The sequence below is a fragment of the Quercus suber genome, unplaced genomic scaffold, assembly GCF_002906115.3.
Source record: "Quercus suber isolate HL8 unplaced genomic scaffold, Cork oak 2.0 scaffold_494, whole genome shotgun sequence".
Lineage (NCBI taxonomy): Eukaryota > Viridiplantae > Streptophyta > Magnoliopsida > Fagales > Fagaceae > Quercus > Quercus suber.
The window spans coordinates 388,726-407,494 of record NW_027069943.1 but is presented as its reverse complement, the minus strand read 5'-3'; the positions used below and the strand labels follow the sequence as shown (position 1 = coordinate 407,494).

Sequence of the window (18,769 nt, the reverse complement as noted above, 5' to 3'; positions counted from 1 at the left end):
TTTTCTATTGACAGGTTAAACTCATTTTGTAATGTGTAAGTTATTCAACATACCATGACAAAATTTTCCTTATAAATAAATATATTGTCCTTTTCATTATTTAACAAGAATAATTGTATATATTTTCATAAAAGCACTTAAAAACAATTAATATTACAAAATAAGGCCGCATGAAATAAGCCATTTATGTTTAATTACCCTATCATGTGGTCAGAGTAAGTACCAAACTTTTTTCTAAAAAAAAATAATAATAATAATCAACACAAAAAACTGTAATTTTCCCAATATGCCTGGGCCTGCAACTAATTTGTTTAGTTTACAAAACAGACGACAGTACAAGCTAAAGGAGTGGCCAGATCTAGTTTGGCTGAGACCATACAGGGTTCAGGCTTCAAGCTGCAAACTTTGAATTTGAGTTTTGAAGATGAAGAGGACTCCTTTTCCTAGAACTTATATTGATTTTGAGTGGGAAATAAAGGAAAGAAAAGAAAAGAAAATCATGAAACTTAAAAAAAAAAAAAAAAAAAAAAAAATTATCCTTCAGCAAATCTCCTTAGAATCTTGATATTTAGGTAGGCATACAATTGGACCTGCTGAACTGATTAGGTCGTAATTCTTAGACGGTTTTGGTGAAATCATTGTATATTGGTCAAAAGATGTTAAATGCTACCGCTACACCAAGATCGATCATTTTCAAAGTTTGAGTTGGCAAATGTTGTTATGCCGACGTTTGCTAGGTATAGAAAGATGTATCGAGCAAGTTATTATCTAATTTGGTTCTGCCTACCATACCAAGCACGTTTTCAGGGTTCCATTTTCACTGCAGTCAGGTATGTGTATAAGGATGAAGATTTTCTATGTAATGTAGAGAGGGGGGAAGGGAAACAAACAAAACAGAAACAGAAGCGGTCATTTTTGGCCCTGGTGGTTTTTATTTGAAGACATGTTCTTGAAAGATTAACCATGAAAACCTGCATTAATTGGTTCTCGAACTCTAATACCCCCCCGTCTAAATTCTAAAATGCACACCTTGAATGATCGAAAAGATGTATTACTATTTTTAGACGCTGCGTTGGACCAAAATGACCCTTAAATAAGATTTGAAACTTCTTTTAGTAATTCATAAAATTTGGTTGGGTTAAAATGAATTGATCCTTTGCAATTAATTAATTAATTAGATCATATTTCATGCAATAGCGTGGTAGCACAAGCAAATTACCAAATTATCTAAATGCAGCGAAAAATAAATTTAATACAAGTGATTTGTTTATGAATGAGAAAAACCACCGAGACAAAACTCCACCGGGTGATTTTAAAATCACCACTTCCAAGAATCCACTATTATCAATCACAAACGGTTACAAGTATAAGGAATCTTACTAAACCCTTTGGCCTATCCCAAAATACTAATTTACAATTGAACTCTTACCCCAATACCTAATTGGACTTGTATTGTAGTGATAATCTTTTAGTTTAATGCACAAATCTCAATTTGTGACTAACCAATGATACACGGATCCTAAGACATGACTAACACCAGTAAATTGAAGAAGATGTTGGCTGTAAAGTTTATCAGTTCATCAACGATGAAAGGGCGAAAATAGGTAACTAATTTTTTTTTCCCCTAACTATCTAGTTAGTAGTTAAGGTTTTGAAACTCTATTTTTTACTAGCATCTTGAGTCTAAGAGACTCGATTTAGGGTCTATAAATTAAGTTTTTAAGACTCGATTTTCATGAGTTGTTCACGTCTTATGTGGCATTTTTTCCACATGGCGACTACGTGGAAATCGAGTATCTAAAACTTGATTTACAAACCAAAGAAAACCAAAAAAAAATTTTAAGTCTCAACCCTCAACCATTTCCAAAAATACAAAAAAAAAAAAAAAAAAAAAAAAAAGAAATCCAAGAAACACACAGAGACACAACAATCTCAGTTCTAGAAATATCAAAAAAAAAAAAAAAATGAAATCCAAGAAACGCAACACAATCAGATCAGAGACATAACAAGTTCAGCAAAATCATATCACAGAGAGAAAGATCTAGAGACCTAGATCTAGGACTACATTACAGAACATATCAGAGAAGAGCCCAAGAAAAAAAAAAAACAGAGAAGAACCTAGGCCGTGTGCGACCGACCCAAGCAGTGCGCGACCTAGGCCGCGCGGCCTGGGTTCTTCTCTAGGGTTTTTTTTTTTTTTTTTCCTGTTCTGGGTTCTTCTCTGATATCTTCTGGGTTCTGGATTCTTCTTTTATAAGGGTTATAAATCGAGTCTCTAAGACTCGATTTCCATGTGATCGCCACGTGGAAATATATGCACGTTGGACGTGATTAGACCATAAAAATCAAGTCTCTAAGACTCAATTTATAGGTTAAAATCGAGTCTCTTAGACTCGAGTTGCTAGTAAATAATATAGTTTCGGAATCGGAACTACTAACTACATAGTTGGGATTTTATGGTTATTTACCCATTTTGTCCACGATGAAGATCAGGTTGCTCCTTGGTTATAAAACCCAATGGCATAAAGACGTAGTAGCTTCTTTAGAGAAAATAATGAACTAGGACACTTTCTGCATGTATTCTCCATATATAACAACCTTTAAAACAAGTCTTATATATCTAGGATTGTGAGAAAAGAAATCCTATACATACATGTCAGCTAGAGCCAAAAATCAGATTTGGAAATTCTGATTTCGTAGATCTCGACAGATTCAGATTCTGTCGAGCTTTGACTTTAAATCTTAATAGAAGTCTTCCTGTTTAGATTGCTGTCTAGTTTTAATGAACAACTCTTCTTCACTTGTTTTTTGTTCAGACCTTTATGGTTTTAACACTTTCTTGAAGTCTTAAACTTATCATAGATCTACCCAATTACAAGTAAATTGCATTTTATCAAAGGATTAGCTAATTACATAAAATATGTCCCTAACAAATTTGTCCATCTGAAGATGCTCTTCTTTGTGAATCTGAGTTTCAGTTTTACTCAATAATACACCAAGTTGAATCTTGCATCTTGCTAACTGCAGAAAAATAAATTTGTATAACAACCTGAATTGGATTACTAGTTTAAAACTGGCCTACAAATCATCCCTAGCTAATTGGATATAAAGCTATTATATAAGCAAAGAACTACATGTTTATATCAAATTGTAACTCAATGTTACTCACGACAAACCTTAACAAATTGAATGAAAATGAAAGGTTATATCTTGAAAGGTGATGGTTACATTAAAAATCCTGCACATGCAGTTGATACCTCCATATCTAAGTTATGATTATAGGCCAGAACTAAGGGGTCCTTGGGGGCCAGTTGTCAAGTCTTAAAGGCTATATTTTGATGTAATGGCATATAATAAGAGCAAGTTTAAGAGCAATTTTATAGTCAAAGAGTTAATGGGATTGAAATTTAAATGTTTGCGTATACTAGCTTGAGCTTCTACCCAATCAAGAATTAATGGATTTTGTTATATGTATGACATTAACCAATTAACATTTAAGCTTACATCTCACATATACGCGGATACACTGCTATGATAGGTTATTTACTCATACACCTGGATCAATTATAGTAATTGATTACGCGAAGTTCGCAAACGTATTAAAAGTTGCACACATTTTTAAGATCCGAACTGAAGTGAAGATCACATGCAACATGAGAGTTAGGACCCGGCCAAGTCCAAACTGAGATTATTAAATTAGATTATTTGCTGCTTGCCGTGTTTAACTTAAAAACAAAAACACGTCGGTGAAACCGTGAGACTAATTTCTTTTAGCAATTGGTCCCTTCTAGCAATTTGATAATTCAAATGCAGATATCTGAAAAGCACGTGTGATGTGGGATGCGGAGGAGACAAAAAAGCATACATAATGCTTTCTTTGATGAAAGATAAACTAAACTATTAGCTTCTGAAAAATAACATCGAATCTACTAGAATTCATTAAATCCACAAGGGTTCTTGAATTCATAAGAAAAAGGGTTTGGAATCCACTAGAAAATGGAGAGACAAAAATCTGAATTTTATTTATTGATTGAATAATTTGGAAGCCTATTTAAGGTTTTCGTGTAACTTGACAAACAAATAAATATATTCTAAAATAAGTTCTAATTAATACCTAACTATAATAGGAACTAAAATTGACCTAAAAAACATTAAAAGCACCTAAAAATAAGGAAATAAATACTCTAAATCTAAAATAACGAAAATAACATAAAAATAACATAAATTAATAAATTACAAAAATTAATTGTAAATTATATCCTACATTAGATCTCTCCACTTGAAACAAACTTGTTCTCAAGTTCAATTTTGAAACTTGAAATCTTCCATGCCAAGCAAAAAACGTATTTGGAATTCTTGGGTCCCTTGATCTTCTTTCCATACTTGCAACTCATCAATGGAATAAACAAATCAACTTGAATTCCTTTTTCCTTGGTCTTTATGAAATTGTAGAGATTTACCAAATAAAAACAGGCAATTGAATCAAATCTATCAACCCCAATGAAATCACTGCTGGTTACAACAAAAAATAAATAATCTTGTTTTGTATATAAGAAAAGTTCATCACAATCCAAAGGATAAAATTTAATAGCAAACATCTTTTTTATCCTAAGCCATAAAGAATTTTGTCTTTACCTTATCGGATTCTATCAAATTGTGTATTCATTTCCACCAATGTAAGACATACTCACTAAGTTTATACAGAGCAAGTTTAACTTTTCTCTCACCATAAATATTCTCATAGTCAAATAAATCCTCTAGATCAAGTAACCAATCAAGAAAATCTTCTTTATAAAAATAAATATTAAAATTTACAATTTTTTTATAAGGCCTATATGAAATTTGCTTATCAATAGGTCGCTCATGAGTTATGTCTCCACAGTCGTCATACCTATTATTTCTAACGTTAGCCTCTAGACATCGTGTGTGCATATCGTGTGTGCATCAAGAAAGCACACACGATGTTCTCTTTGATGAAAGTGAAATTAAATTGTTAGCTTCTAAAAAATAACCTCGAATCCATTAGGGTTCCTTTAATTCACAAGAGTCCTTGAATCCACAAAGAGAAAAGGGTTTAGAATCCACCAGAAAATAGAAATACAAAAGTATGAATTTTATTTATTGAATAATTATTATATAAAAAATTTATAGACTTGGAGACCTATTTAAGGGTTCCGTAAACTTGACAGACAAGAAAATATATTCTAAAATAACTCATAATTAATACTTAACCATAATAGAAACTAAATTTGACTTAAAAAGTATTAAAAATACCTAAAAACAACGAAATAAATACCCTTAATCTAAAATAACGAAAATTATATTAAAATATCAAAAATTAATAAATTACAAAAATTAAATAGTAAATTCTTAAACACATTGCATTAATTTCTTCAAAATTTTCGGTTCAAAATTACCGAATTTGTCCTATTTTTAGCATATTGGGACTTTATATTTTGTGATGTTATACTTATGCATGCATGCTACCATATATCCAAGTATCCAACAAAGTCAAGATCACAAAGTAATAATGGATCTTTCTAGTTTGAGTGAACCTAACCCATGTAGTACTGGACTGATCACTAATTAATGCTCAATTAATAGCATGGCATGTGGCATCACTGCCAAGGAATACAAGAAATGAAGAAGCCCAACTGGCACTGGCATTGATGAAAACATCTTGGTGATGAGGACTCTTGGCCAGTGGTAATCCTAGTTTTTCTAATGCCTAAATACGCGTAAGAGTGCTTATCTGCAATAATTGAAAGGCACTTTCGTGCCTAGTGACCTTAGTTAAAAAAAGTTTAGGAGCTCATGTTACTCTATGGCCTATGGCTATGCATCTTTGTAGACTTAATAGATGGCGCAATATCTCATATTTTATGATCCTTCTCTGACCCCAAAGTCAAAACTTTGATTCACATTGTGCTTCAATGAGGGTAGTCCTCCACCACATCTTTTAAAACTCGTAATTAATTCTAATCAAAGCCGGTTACATGTTTATTTTTGGTTAGATATTTGGGACAACCATTTAGAAACATTATTACCAACTGGCTATTTGCACCTTCTCCAAAAAAAAAAAAAAAAAAAAAAAATTTACCAACTGGCTATTTGCACCTTCTCCCAAAAAAAAAAAAAAAAAAAACTGGCTATTTGCAATTTCGGTGCTAATACCAAAAGACACTCGTTTAATTAACTATTTATGTTGCCATAATGAAATTGGGGAGTTCTTAGCAAAACTAAAAGATTTTTTTTTTTTTTTGAAAATGTTGAGTGTAACCTTAACTCAATTGTTTAAATCGAGCTAGCACTTAGGCCGTGTCTTCTACCTAAAAATAAGGAGGGAAAAATAAAATTTTCTGGACATCAAGTCATAACTTGTGCCTAATGATCTGGGAAAGGTATCATGCACAGTTTTGGTGGAGCAAAAGGCCAGCTTTAGATATTTTTCTCTCTCCAAGCTGGAGACCTAGTATTTATACCACAGGCCACAGATGATGTTGCATACCTTAAGTCAACATAGTGACTTAACTTGGACCAACTCTTCGCTTATTTCTGGTTTTTTTCTATGATGGCTTTCAAAGCTACGCTCTTTTTGCTCACCACTTTTCTTGTGGTTACTTCAATAGTATGTCTCTCTCTCTCTCTCTCTCTCTCTCTCTCTTCTTCCTTTTGTTGGTTGTCTTCTTAATTGTAGAAATTCTTGTCTCTTATTTTTTTAGGTTTCATCTAATGACCAAGTAATATTTGTTAAGCCAATTTTTACACTTTAAAAAAAAAAAATTACTTTTTATTAGTTCGGTTAAATGGGTGCAAACTTATATGTTTGGTTTGGGTACCCTAGATTTACATTCCTACTTGGTTTCTTGTAGTCCTACACTATATTTGGTTAGAGTGAAAAAGTAAAACTATAAGAGGATGGAAAATGGAGAACAAAAAATGAGAGAGAAAAATATAATTTTTCAAGGTTTGGTTAAAGTGAAAAATGAGAGAGAAAAAAAATGGTGTGAGTAAAAGTTTTTTACTGGGCCTACCATATTTTTTCCCTCTTCAAATTGAAGAGAAAAAAAAGAGAGGAAATGAGATTGTGAGGAAAAATACATAACTATCTCTATTTTTTCATTTTTCTACTTTTAATAATAAGAATATAATACTAATTTACTCTTTATCATTTTCTTTCTACCAAACACACATAATAATTAAAAAAACACACGTATTTTGATTTTCTATCATCCAATTTTTGTATTATCTCAACAGTTCCTATCCTTCCCCTTTTCTACCTACAATATATTGATTTACTAGTTAGTTTGGTTGATTAGGAGTTCCAAATGTACAAGCTGGTTCTTGCAAAAAAAAAAAAAAAAACAACTAATGAATGGACTTTCCAATTGATATAGGCTGCTTATGTCGAAGTCCCAGCACACGCTCCTGCTAAGGTTCCGGCTCATTCACCAGCTCATCCACCGCCTGTGAAGGCACCAACTCATGCTCCTCCAGCAAAGCCACCTACTTATTATCACGCGCCTCCGCCAAAGGCATACGCCCCCGTGCCCCCGCCATCTCATCATGCTCCTCCAGCAAAGGCACCAGCTCATGCACCACCATCTTATGCACCAGCTCATGCACCAAAGTCACCCACTTATTATCATGCACCTCCACCAAAGGCACACGCTCCCGTGCCATCAGTTCATGCGCCACCCGCTTATGCACCATCGCCCTCAGTGAAATCAAAAGAGGGTGCATATCATATATCCCTTTCTTGTTAGAATAATGGTTATTGGTTGAATACAACAATTCCTCTTAGTTTAAACTTTTACAAGAAGTGATTATTTATCATAGTGAAAATAACAGGTGTTTTAAGCTTAATTCTACAACTTAAACTTTTGGGATAAGCAATAATTTATCATTTCCCGATTATACAAAATCTGAACATAAGACTTTTGTTATTTATATACTTGTTTTTGATGGTGTTCTTCTGCTAACCATGTTATTGTTGATTTGGTGGACAGATTGCACCCCCCTATGTTTTCAGAGATGCCGCTTAGCTAAAAGGAAGAGATTGTGCATGAGAGCATGCACGGCATGTTGTGCCCGCTGCAAGTGTGTTCCTCCAGGAACCTATGGTAACAGGGAAAAATGTGGCGAGTGCTACAATGAGACGACCGCTCGCGGCAAAAGATACAAGTGCCCTTAAAATTATGTTCTTTCAATCTTTTTACTACTTCCTGAAGAAATAAATTTGTGCTTATAGAGTTAGGCCAAGACTTGTATGCTTGGTGCCTAGCTACTAAATAATAGTAAAACATGCATGCATTCCCATTTACTATTTTTTCATTATAAATTGTTTTCCAGTGTCTTTTCCTCTACTTCCTGAAGCAATTAATTGTGCAAATATGATATATATGCCAAAATATACTGTGATGCAGAGGCCCTTTTTATTTAGTTTCTAAACTTTATACTTAATGTCAATTTGGTTCTTAACATTTTAATTGTATCAATTTAGCCCATAACATTTTGGTATTGTGTAAAAATAATGATTGTCGTTAAGTGATGGATAAAATATGCTGACTTGATTAAAGTAAAAATAAAGATAAAAATCATACCATGTCATATGATGCTTGTACTGCCACATGGAATAAAAAATGAAAAGAAAAAGAAAACCAATTTATGTTAAAAAATACTATAAAATAGGGAGACATTTTTTTTTTTTGTATAGAAATTGAGATTGAAATTGAGAAAAGTCTGAAAAGATCGTTCTATTTTGGGTGATTGTGTGTTGCAATTGCAATTGTACTTGGTAGCTTGATGAGACTGAAAGTTCATAGAAGTGAGCAAACAATATGGTGCCCTTCTCAAGTTCATTCTCACTCAATGGTGATGCTGTTCTTCAATTTAGAATCCTTCTATTTTTTTCCCTCCTTTAATTTTACCTTTGATATGATAATAATAAATTATATAATTGGGATCACGTTTGTGGAAATGAGAAAATAAAGCTAACGGGTACCGAGGATCAAGGTGTATCATGTATGGTGGTTCTTTGGATAATATCAAGCCCCTCTACTGTACTATTTGAATCCGAATTAATTTACATAAATTTCAATTTCTGATGAAACGATTATATCTAATGCGACTTGTGCTCTGCTTTTCTTCACAAACGACGTAACCCTAAACCAAAAAAAAAAATTCTCCCTCTTTTTTTAAACATAAACTGATTTTATTTTTTTATTCTATGTGATACTACAAATGTCATGTGGCATAAAAAATAATGTTTTATTTTGACTGTTAAGTATTACGTCAACATTTTTTATTCATTACTTAATGACAAGCTATTTTGACATAATACTATTATGGATTAAATTGACACAGTAGATCAAGAACACCAACAATCATTGTTCTAATGTTTTGTGGAGAGCTCTCAGAAATCATTAGTGGGGATATAGTAGTGGCTATTCTTGAGACAATTCCAACTAAGACCCGACTCAACACTAACACCAACACCAGTTGAGTCAATCAACTAAAGCAATGACTATCCAATTTCATCGTAATCCCTTTCTTAAATTTAGCTATAGTTTCACTTTATCATAATTATAAATACTGGGAGAAAATTTCTTTTTGCCCCTTTCTGAAAAAAAATCCAGCATTTTGTCATTTTTCTCAAACTAATTAGGGAAATGTCCTTCTTTTGAAAATCGAGTTTCTGAAAATCGATTTAGGCCCTATAGCGGCGTTTTTAAGGACCCTATAGTGACGTTTTAAGGATCTATAGTGACGTTTTGTAACTCGATTTTCATAAAGTCGAGTTACATGCAATTTTTTTTTCTTTTTTTTACCTATAACTCGACTTTATGAAAATCGAGTTACAAAACGTCACTATAGGTCCTTAAAACGTCACTATAGAGTCCTTAAAAACACCGCTATAGGGCCTAAATCGATTTTCAGAAACTCGATTTTTAAAAGAAGGGCATTTCCCTAATTAGTTTGAAAAATATGGCAAAATGCTGGATTTTTTTTCAGAAATGGGCAAAAAGCAATTTTGTCCTAAATACTGATATGCCTCCGTAAAAAAAATTCAAAATTTAAAATTAAAATTCAATTAAAAATATAAACTCGAAAAAATCAAAGCCTTTGAGTGAAACTGTCACGTCCTTTGATGAATAAGAAGGCTAGATGTTTAATTTTGTTGTTATTGTAATTGTTGCGGTTATTGTTATTATCATGGTTATTGTTATTATACACAACTTAATTACTTCTACTTTTTTTTGTTTTTTTTTAAGGGAACTTAATTACTTCTAAATTGAATCAATATATATTATGATAGTTCTACGTTATATTATATGTCAAATTACAATAGCAATAAAGATAATTAGACGTCTCTCACTATCAAAATTATAAACTCATGCACCATGGGCACCTCACAAGGAATATGTTCTACCGAGGCCAGAAACAAATACTAATTAAAGTAGATGTTGCGCCTCAAACAAATGTTCAAAAGAACCATTTGAATCAAATTCAAACAAATCCCTGGCATTGGTATGCATCTCTAGGAAAACACCACATGATTAATCAAATTATTGTGTACGTAATTTGATGATAGAGGATTAAACTTAAAACATTTATAGTTGCAAGAATATATCATGGTCAAGGTCACCGAAAATGTTATGCAAGACCATAATATGTGTCGGACCGTGTGCCTTACCGATCTATCCAATAACCAATTGGTGAAGGATGAGGGGACACAAATCTTTTATAGCATTCAATAGCAGACCAAGCTCATTGGTATTGGAGCGAATTGTGAAAATCCTTCACAATCCCTCCCTCACAATGCGGCTCCAACGACTTAAATCTATGACCTTGGCTCTGATACCATTTGTCAGACCGTGTGTCTTACCGATCCATCCAACAACCAACTGGTGATGGATGAGGGGCACAAATCTTTTATAGCATTCAATCGCAGACCAAGCCTATTAGTATTGGAGCGAATTGTGAAAATCCCTCACAATATGAATAACTTAAACACCCTTTACTCAAAGACTTGGTGTGGGTTTGGATCCACGTTTCCTCACCCACGTTTGCACGTTTTGCCCTTTTTAAAAAAAAAAAAAAAAATAGCTGCACTTGTTGACTTTTTTTTTTTTTTTTTGTGAATACTGTATCCTGTTTCCTCACCCACGTTTGCACGTTTTGCCCTTTTTAAAAAAAAAAAAAAAAATAGCTGCACTTGTTGACTTTTTTTTTTTTTTTTTGTGAATACTGTATCCGTGCACTATTGACAGACCCACAAATTTCACTTTTTAGTAACTTTTTCATTAAAAATGGGTCACATGGTACTATTCACATATTTAAAAATTATTTTGTTACAGTTTTTCAGTTTTCAGTTTCAACAATATAAGTTGTATCCAAACGGACCCTAAGTTTCTACTCAATACCAACACCGACTAAGCATTTGCTCAATCGAATCAATCAACTAAACCAATGATTATCCAAGTTTTATCATAATTCCATCCTTAAATTTAGCTACAGTTTCACTTTATTATAAGGAAAAAGCAAATTAATGCCCTAAAGGCATTGGTTTAAAAAAAATATTATTATGAACTTTTTATTGGAAAAGAAAAAAATAATAAAATTTTTTTGAAATTTTTTTATATTTCTCATAAAAATAGTGTTAAAATTTTCATAAAATAGTCTATTGACAAATATTTTAAGGGCGCTTATTAACTGCACACCCTTATTATAATATAACTACTAACACATCATTTAACAAATATTAAAATTTTAAAATTAAAATTCAAGTTAAAAAAAGAAAAAAAAAAGTCAAAGCTTTTGAGTGCAACTAACACGCAAAAGTGCAAAACACGTCTAAGAGCATTCTTGTCAAGAGTTTTAAAACTTTTAGCATTTAATATCTAAAAAACCAATTTATAACATTTAACACATTTCTTTATAATACACTTAATATCAAAACTTCTATTTTTTATACCACTTCATTTAAATATTCTCTCTCTCTCTCTCTCTCTCTCTCTCTCTCAATTTTTAAGCGCCAGCAACCCTATTCGGCAGCCACAAAACATAATATCAGTTCACAAGAAAGACAACGAACACAACAAATCAAAAAATCAGATCACCCTGCCGAAATCAAACCACATAACCCACCAAAATCAGATCACACCCGCCAAAATAAAATCCCAAAATCAGTCACACTTGCCAAACCATCGTTGCCCAGACCCACGAAATCAACCTAGACCCACACTCACCGAACCACAGCAGCCACACTCGCTGAAACCCAGCTAAAATCAATTCACAACAGAGACCCATGAAACCACCAAATCACAAAATTAGATCAACTCATCGAAATCAAATCACAAAACCCACCAAAATCGAATCATACTGCAGCCCACACTTGCAGAACCACTGAACCATGAAATCAACCCAGACCCACGAAATCACAAACAAGGATGATCCACCACCACCCACGAAATCAACTCGTCCTACGGAGAGAAGAGAAAGATCAATAGTCAAAGAAAGTGAGTGAGAGTTAGCAAGAAAGAGAGAGGAGACACAGAGAGAGATGAAAAGGCAGAGTGAAAGAGAAAGAAAGAAGAAATGGAGAAAAGAAGAGGCACAACAAAAGAGAGAAAAAGTGATAAAAGAGAAAAATAATAATAAAGAATAGTAGCCACTTGCTACAGTGTAGTGTTAGGAATAACACCTTACTGTAGCAAGTTGCTAAAACTTTATAGTTTTGGCATCTTTGATGTAGGGCATGTTTTAGGGTTTTAAGCTCTAAAATAGCATTTTAGCATTTTTCACATGTTTGATGTGAATGTTCTAAAAGTATTTCCATCAACAATTCTAAAATTTTTAGCATTTAACATTTTAAAAATCTACTTTATTTATTATACCAGCCCACTTTAAGATACATCATATATCAAAACTTCTATATTTTTTACCATTTTATTTAAATAATATAAACTACTCATTAAAATAATAATAAAACAACTACGCACAAAACTATAGCAACCAACCAACCCCCTCCTCCACCACCCCTACCACGGCTCCACTTGCCATAACCACCATTGTAGCAACCACAACCCAGCATAGCCACCACCACCACAAGTTACAGCACTACCATTGTAGCAACCAAAACCCATCACACGCACAAACCCAGGATAGGTGACCCACAACCCACGCCGAACCAAAACCACTACCATAAACCACAGTAGAAAACCTACCACAAAACCTCCATCGCCGCCACCACAAAACCCTCCATCCACCCACCCTGATCTCAACCCCAACCAAAATTCACCTCCACCCACCCACCTCATTCTCAACCCCAACCAAAACCCACCACCTCGGTCTCAACCCCAACCAAAACCCACCACCCCGATCTCAGCCCCATCAAAACTGTCGCTGAGCACCACTGATACCCACCAAATCAGATCCACGAAACCCACCAAATCATGACCAAAATCGCCAACCACAAACCCTTGAAGCTTAACGAAGATAAGATGCTTATCAGAATGGAGGTAGTGTGATGAAAAGGGAAGGGAAATGATGCTTGGGTTGTGAGGGAGTACCAAAGAACAAAAGGGAGATTCTGAGAGTTTGAGGGAGAGTACGAGAGTTTGAGGAAAGAGAGAATTAAAATCAATAAAATATTATACAATCTTGCTACAGTGCGCTCTCAAAAATGAGAGTGCAATGTAGCAAGATTGTAAATTTTATAGCATATAAGAGTTTTAATAGAGTTGGTTTTTGGGGTTCAGATGCTAAAAAATAGCATTTATAGCATTTAGGAGGCTTAATGAGAATGCTCTAAGAAAGCTAGATGTTTTTGTTGGTGTTATTGTTATTGTTATTTTACACAACTTAATTTCTTCTGGTTGATTTAATACAATGATAGTTCTACATTAGATTACATGTTCATTATACTAAATATATATGTTAAATTTAATGTTAATTAGACCTTTATTATTATTAACACCATAAAGTCATGTACCATGGGCAATTCCCAAACAATATGTTTTTTTGAGGCCAAAATGTTGTATTAAAAAAAGTAGATGATGCACCTCACTCAAATGTGCAAAATTTGCGTCATGTTCTCTCAAAACAAATATTCTAGGCGAAACTACATTATTAGTTCATGAGGTTTACTTTGTAAGCTCAATTAGTTCCTTAAGTTTTAAGTGAGTGCTATTGGTCTCTCAAATTTAAAAAATTAGCATTATTAGTCTTTTGTTTTTGTTTTTTTTGCCTATATATCTAACAGAACAATGATGTAACATGTTTTTTATAATTAAAAAATTACACATGACCACCAATTCACAGTCCAAGTTGTCAAAAAAGTTTTAAAAGATTAGACTTATCCCAATCCCCAAACAACTCAAATCCCTTTCACCAAAATCTCAATGTCAGCTGCCATTGGAATACCAACAACCAAGGCACAATTGCCATTGATCTTATTTCGAATTAATCAAAACCTCACGATGCTCTCCATAAGCACAACACATATTGACAAAGCAACTAGTTCAAGAAGAAAATTCTATATAGGCGTTGACTCCAAATCTCAAATGTTTCAAGAAGAAAATTACTTTGCTAAGTTTATTTATTTTATCTTGCTATTTGTAAAGATCTAGACGCTAGACTCTTTCGATTATGCATGCCTATGGAATCTTGAAACGGTTTTTTTTTTTTTTTTTTAATATATATTAAAATATATATATATATATATATAATCTAATCCTTGAAAAGAAGAAGAAAATAATACCCCAAAAAAAAAATCAAGATGATAAAAACAGGGAGGGGGCCAAATTGATTAAAAAAACAGATGACCTTAATTAGTCACTCTGCGAGTAATTCCATGCGCCATCAGAGCCTCTCACATGCTAGCAACCCAGACCTGCTTGTCATATCTTGCCTGTGCAATATTGTTAGTCCTAGACATGCCTGCGTGTGATGCCAGCATAGTGCCACATCAACACTAAGTCAACACTACACATCATCAACCACGTCGTCTACCATACCTATAAATTTGGGTAATTATTAAAAGAATTAGTCATATTTGAAAATTTTGGGATCTATACATGTTGTGTAGATAGCATCCCAGGACTCAAATTAATAATAGTAATAATAAGCGGAAATTAAATAATAAGTACACACAAAGAACACAATAATTTACATGATTCGACAAATTGCCTACCTCCACGGTGACTACGGAGAAATTTCATTATAAAATACGGAGATATAATAATGCACAAGAACACTTTCAAGAAACCCAAATCCCGATACACCTTAACTCTCTCTCACCCACAAGACAAGAAAATATTTTTCTTTCTTATGAGGCCGCTGCTAGGTTTTAGGACTTCTCTAATTATTCCTGTTTAGTGCCGCACATAACAACATATATATATATATATATATGTGTGTGTGTGTGTGTGTGTGTGTGTTATTAACCAAGTCGGCAGGAGCATTCCCTTTACAACTAGGATTCAGTCAACTAAGGTGACCAAATTTGGCTTGGCAATTCAAGCCACACGGGCCCAATGTCAACAATACATTATAGTTGAGTGGTTAAATTCATAATTTTCTAGTAGTTTAAATTTTTGTGAATCTAATGTGTTAGGTCACACTTATTAAGAAGGAATTTTCTAGTAGTTTGTTTCAAAAAATGCAATAGTTTTCCTAACCTGCAATAGAAAAAAATTAAAATGGAAACGATTCAAATATTAAAATCAATTTTAAGTTAGCTTTGAATTTGAATTTCTTTATCATTGTGTTCCTGTGATGTTTACTGTTGCTCAAATATCTTTTATTAGGGCAGTAGTCCTCCCCCAGTTCCATACATTCTTTTATCTGGTAAATTTTATTCAGGCCGGTTAGTCTTTATTAATTATTACAACCATGCAGAAACATTACCAAAAGGTATTGCAACTTTGGGCTAACATTTTTTGGAGGGCATGTACTATAATATCAAAAGAGCTTTTCAAGTAACCTGACGGCCAATAAGGTTTTGCTAACATGGCCTCCGTATTGGTCAAGTTGAAAGCTACAATTGTTTATAATTATTGTAACCAAAATGAAAGCCATGCAGACAAAAACCTAGGAGGAAGGTCAGCTAGGACGTAAGCCATGTTTTCCGCTATAAAAAAAGAAAAAAGAAACAAGAGATTCTGGACATCAAGTCAACTTGTGCTTAGTTAGTGATCATCTGGTGAAGCTAGCATATATGCACAATTTTGATTAATGAGTCAACTTAAGGCCAGCTGTAGATATATCTCTAATATCGATAATCCATGCATGCATGAGCTCTATATATACCACAGTCCATAGATGATACTTCATTCCTCAAGTCAATTCCAATTGTCTAATAGCTTATTTCTGATCCTTTTTCTAAAATGGCTTTCAAAGCTGTGCTCTTTTTGTTCGCCACTCTTCTTGTGGTCACCACAAGAGTATGCATCTCTCTCTCTCTCTCTCTCTCTCTCTCTCTCTCATAACTAGGATTTTTGTTTATTAAAAAAAAAAAAAAAAAAAAAAGCCAAAATTTATCTTTTTGTTACCCAGTTGACAATTAAACTGGCAAAAACTACGTCTTTAATCGGTTTCATATTTAGCGAATAAATTACTGAAAACTATGTGATACGCTACTTATTTCCTACTTATGATGGTTATCCTCACTCATGTTAATGTTTGTCCTTTTTTGTAGGTTTCATGTGACAAGGAACGCTCAGATGCACCTACTCATGCGCCTTCGCCAAAGGCACACCCACATCCGACCTCCACATCAACATCATCGTGAGATTGCACCATCTCATGCTCCTCATCATGCAAAGCCACCCACTCATGCACATCCACCAAAGGCACCCTCATCTACCACATCAACATCATCGTGAGAATGCACCATCTCATGCTCCTCATCATGCAAAGCCACCCACTCATGCACATCCACCAAAGGCACACCCTCATCGACCACATCAACATCATCATGAGAAAGCACCATCTCAAGCTCCTCATCATGCACATCCATCCACTCATGCACATCCACCAAAGGCACACGCTTATCCACCACACCAACATCATCATGTGAATGCACCATCTCAAGCTCCTCATCATGCACATCCACCCACTCATGCACATCCACCAAAAGCTTGAAAGTTGTAATAAGTATCATAAAGGTGTGAAAATAATTTGTTTTCCGGTGTACTTTCCACTATTTAATTTTCCTCAGGCAATAAATTTGTGGTGTTAGGCCAAGAGTTGTATAACATGGTGCTGAGCCTACTAGATATTCCCATTTACTATTTCAGATAGTAATATATTTGCCAGATTTTCTTTATAAATGAATTTCCAGAGTCCTTTCAAGTTTCGCATATATATGCCAATATATTGTGACTTGACCACAAATTGTGATCCGCCTTCTCTTTCTTCCAAATATTTTATTTTGATAAATACAATTGGAGGTGTTTGCTTCAGAAATTTTTTCTAATTAGTAATATTTTTTCTTATACCATTGCAACAAGAAATAAACGCTAACAAGTTACAGATTCAAGCAATTAACAAAACACTTGGTATATCTTGCCAGGTAAAAGGCATTTGAATATTACTTTTTTTTTTTTCAGTACTATTTTGCCAAATTATATTAATTTATTTCCTTTTAGTGTAGGTAGAATTGAATCGATTTCACATCCCTTATTTAATGATAAAACTTTACCAACTAAGTTAATTGAAGAATCACATTTTCTATACTTTTACTTTAAATTAACTTTTAAAACTATTGTAGATGGAATAAATACATGTTCAAAACTCACATTAATTGCTAGTTGTAACCCATTAACCCTTGTTAGATAAAGGGAAATATAAAAGACTATAATTGAATCGAGCTATTTATGAGCAATTAGATCTCAACTAGGAAAAAAAAACTTGTTTATTTTTGTTTGTTTACCAAGAATAATCCATGTTCTAGCCAAGGTTTGGCTCGATTATTAAATGAGTTAAGCTCAAATATAATAATGTGTTTATAAACATTTATAAATAAGGAAAAATTAACTGATGCTTCAAGGGTATTAGTTTAAGAAATATGAAATTTTACTAATTGAATTAATTGGAGAATCACGTTCTCTATCTTTTTACTTTAAATTAACTTTTAAAATTATTGTGGATGGCATAGATGCATGTTTAAAACTCACAATAATTGCTAGTTGTGACCCATTAACCCTTGTTAGATAATGGGAAATATAAAAGACTATAACTGAACCGTGCTATTTATGAGCAGTTTGAGCTCAACTAGGAAAGAATACTTGCTTATTTTTGTTTGTTTAGCAAAGAATAGGCCAAGTTCTAGCCAAGGTTTGGCTCGATTATTAAATAAGCTAAGCTCAAACTCAATAACGTGTTTGTGAACAAGCTTATGAACATGAATTCAATTTAAATATATCAAATATCATATATTTATAAAGAGGGAAAATTTAACAGATGTTTTAAGGGCATTAGTTTAGGATATATTTTTAAAAAAAAAATTATTGGAAAAAAACAAGTAACTAATTTTTTTAAATAAGTTTTTATATTTACAATAAAAATAGTATCTGTTAGGTTCTAAAGACTTAGGATTTAATGTATTTATAACTCTAATGTGTATTGTTGGCAAACCATAATCAAAACAAGTTTTTTTTTTTTTTTTTAGAAACAAGCCAAAGACGTTTTATTAAGGCAGGCTAGTCAAATCAGCCTGAAGAATTGATACGAGGTCTGGTGGTATATCATCCATCCAAACAGT

General features: G+C 33.2%; 1 long non-coding RNA gene across 1 annotated transcript; it reads left to right on the top strand.

Annotated features, from left to right (window-relative positions):
• The first annotated feature begins 16,341 nt into the window (after positions 1-16,341).
• LOC111989210 (uncharacterized) lies at positions 16,342-17,361 on the top strand. Its single transcript, XR_010624872.1, has 2 exons — positions 16,342-16,448; positions 16,703-17,361. It is a non-coding gene; the product is annotated as an uncharacterized LOC111989210 (long non-coding RNA).
• Positions 17,362-18,769: the final 1,408 nt, after the last annotated feature.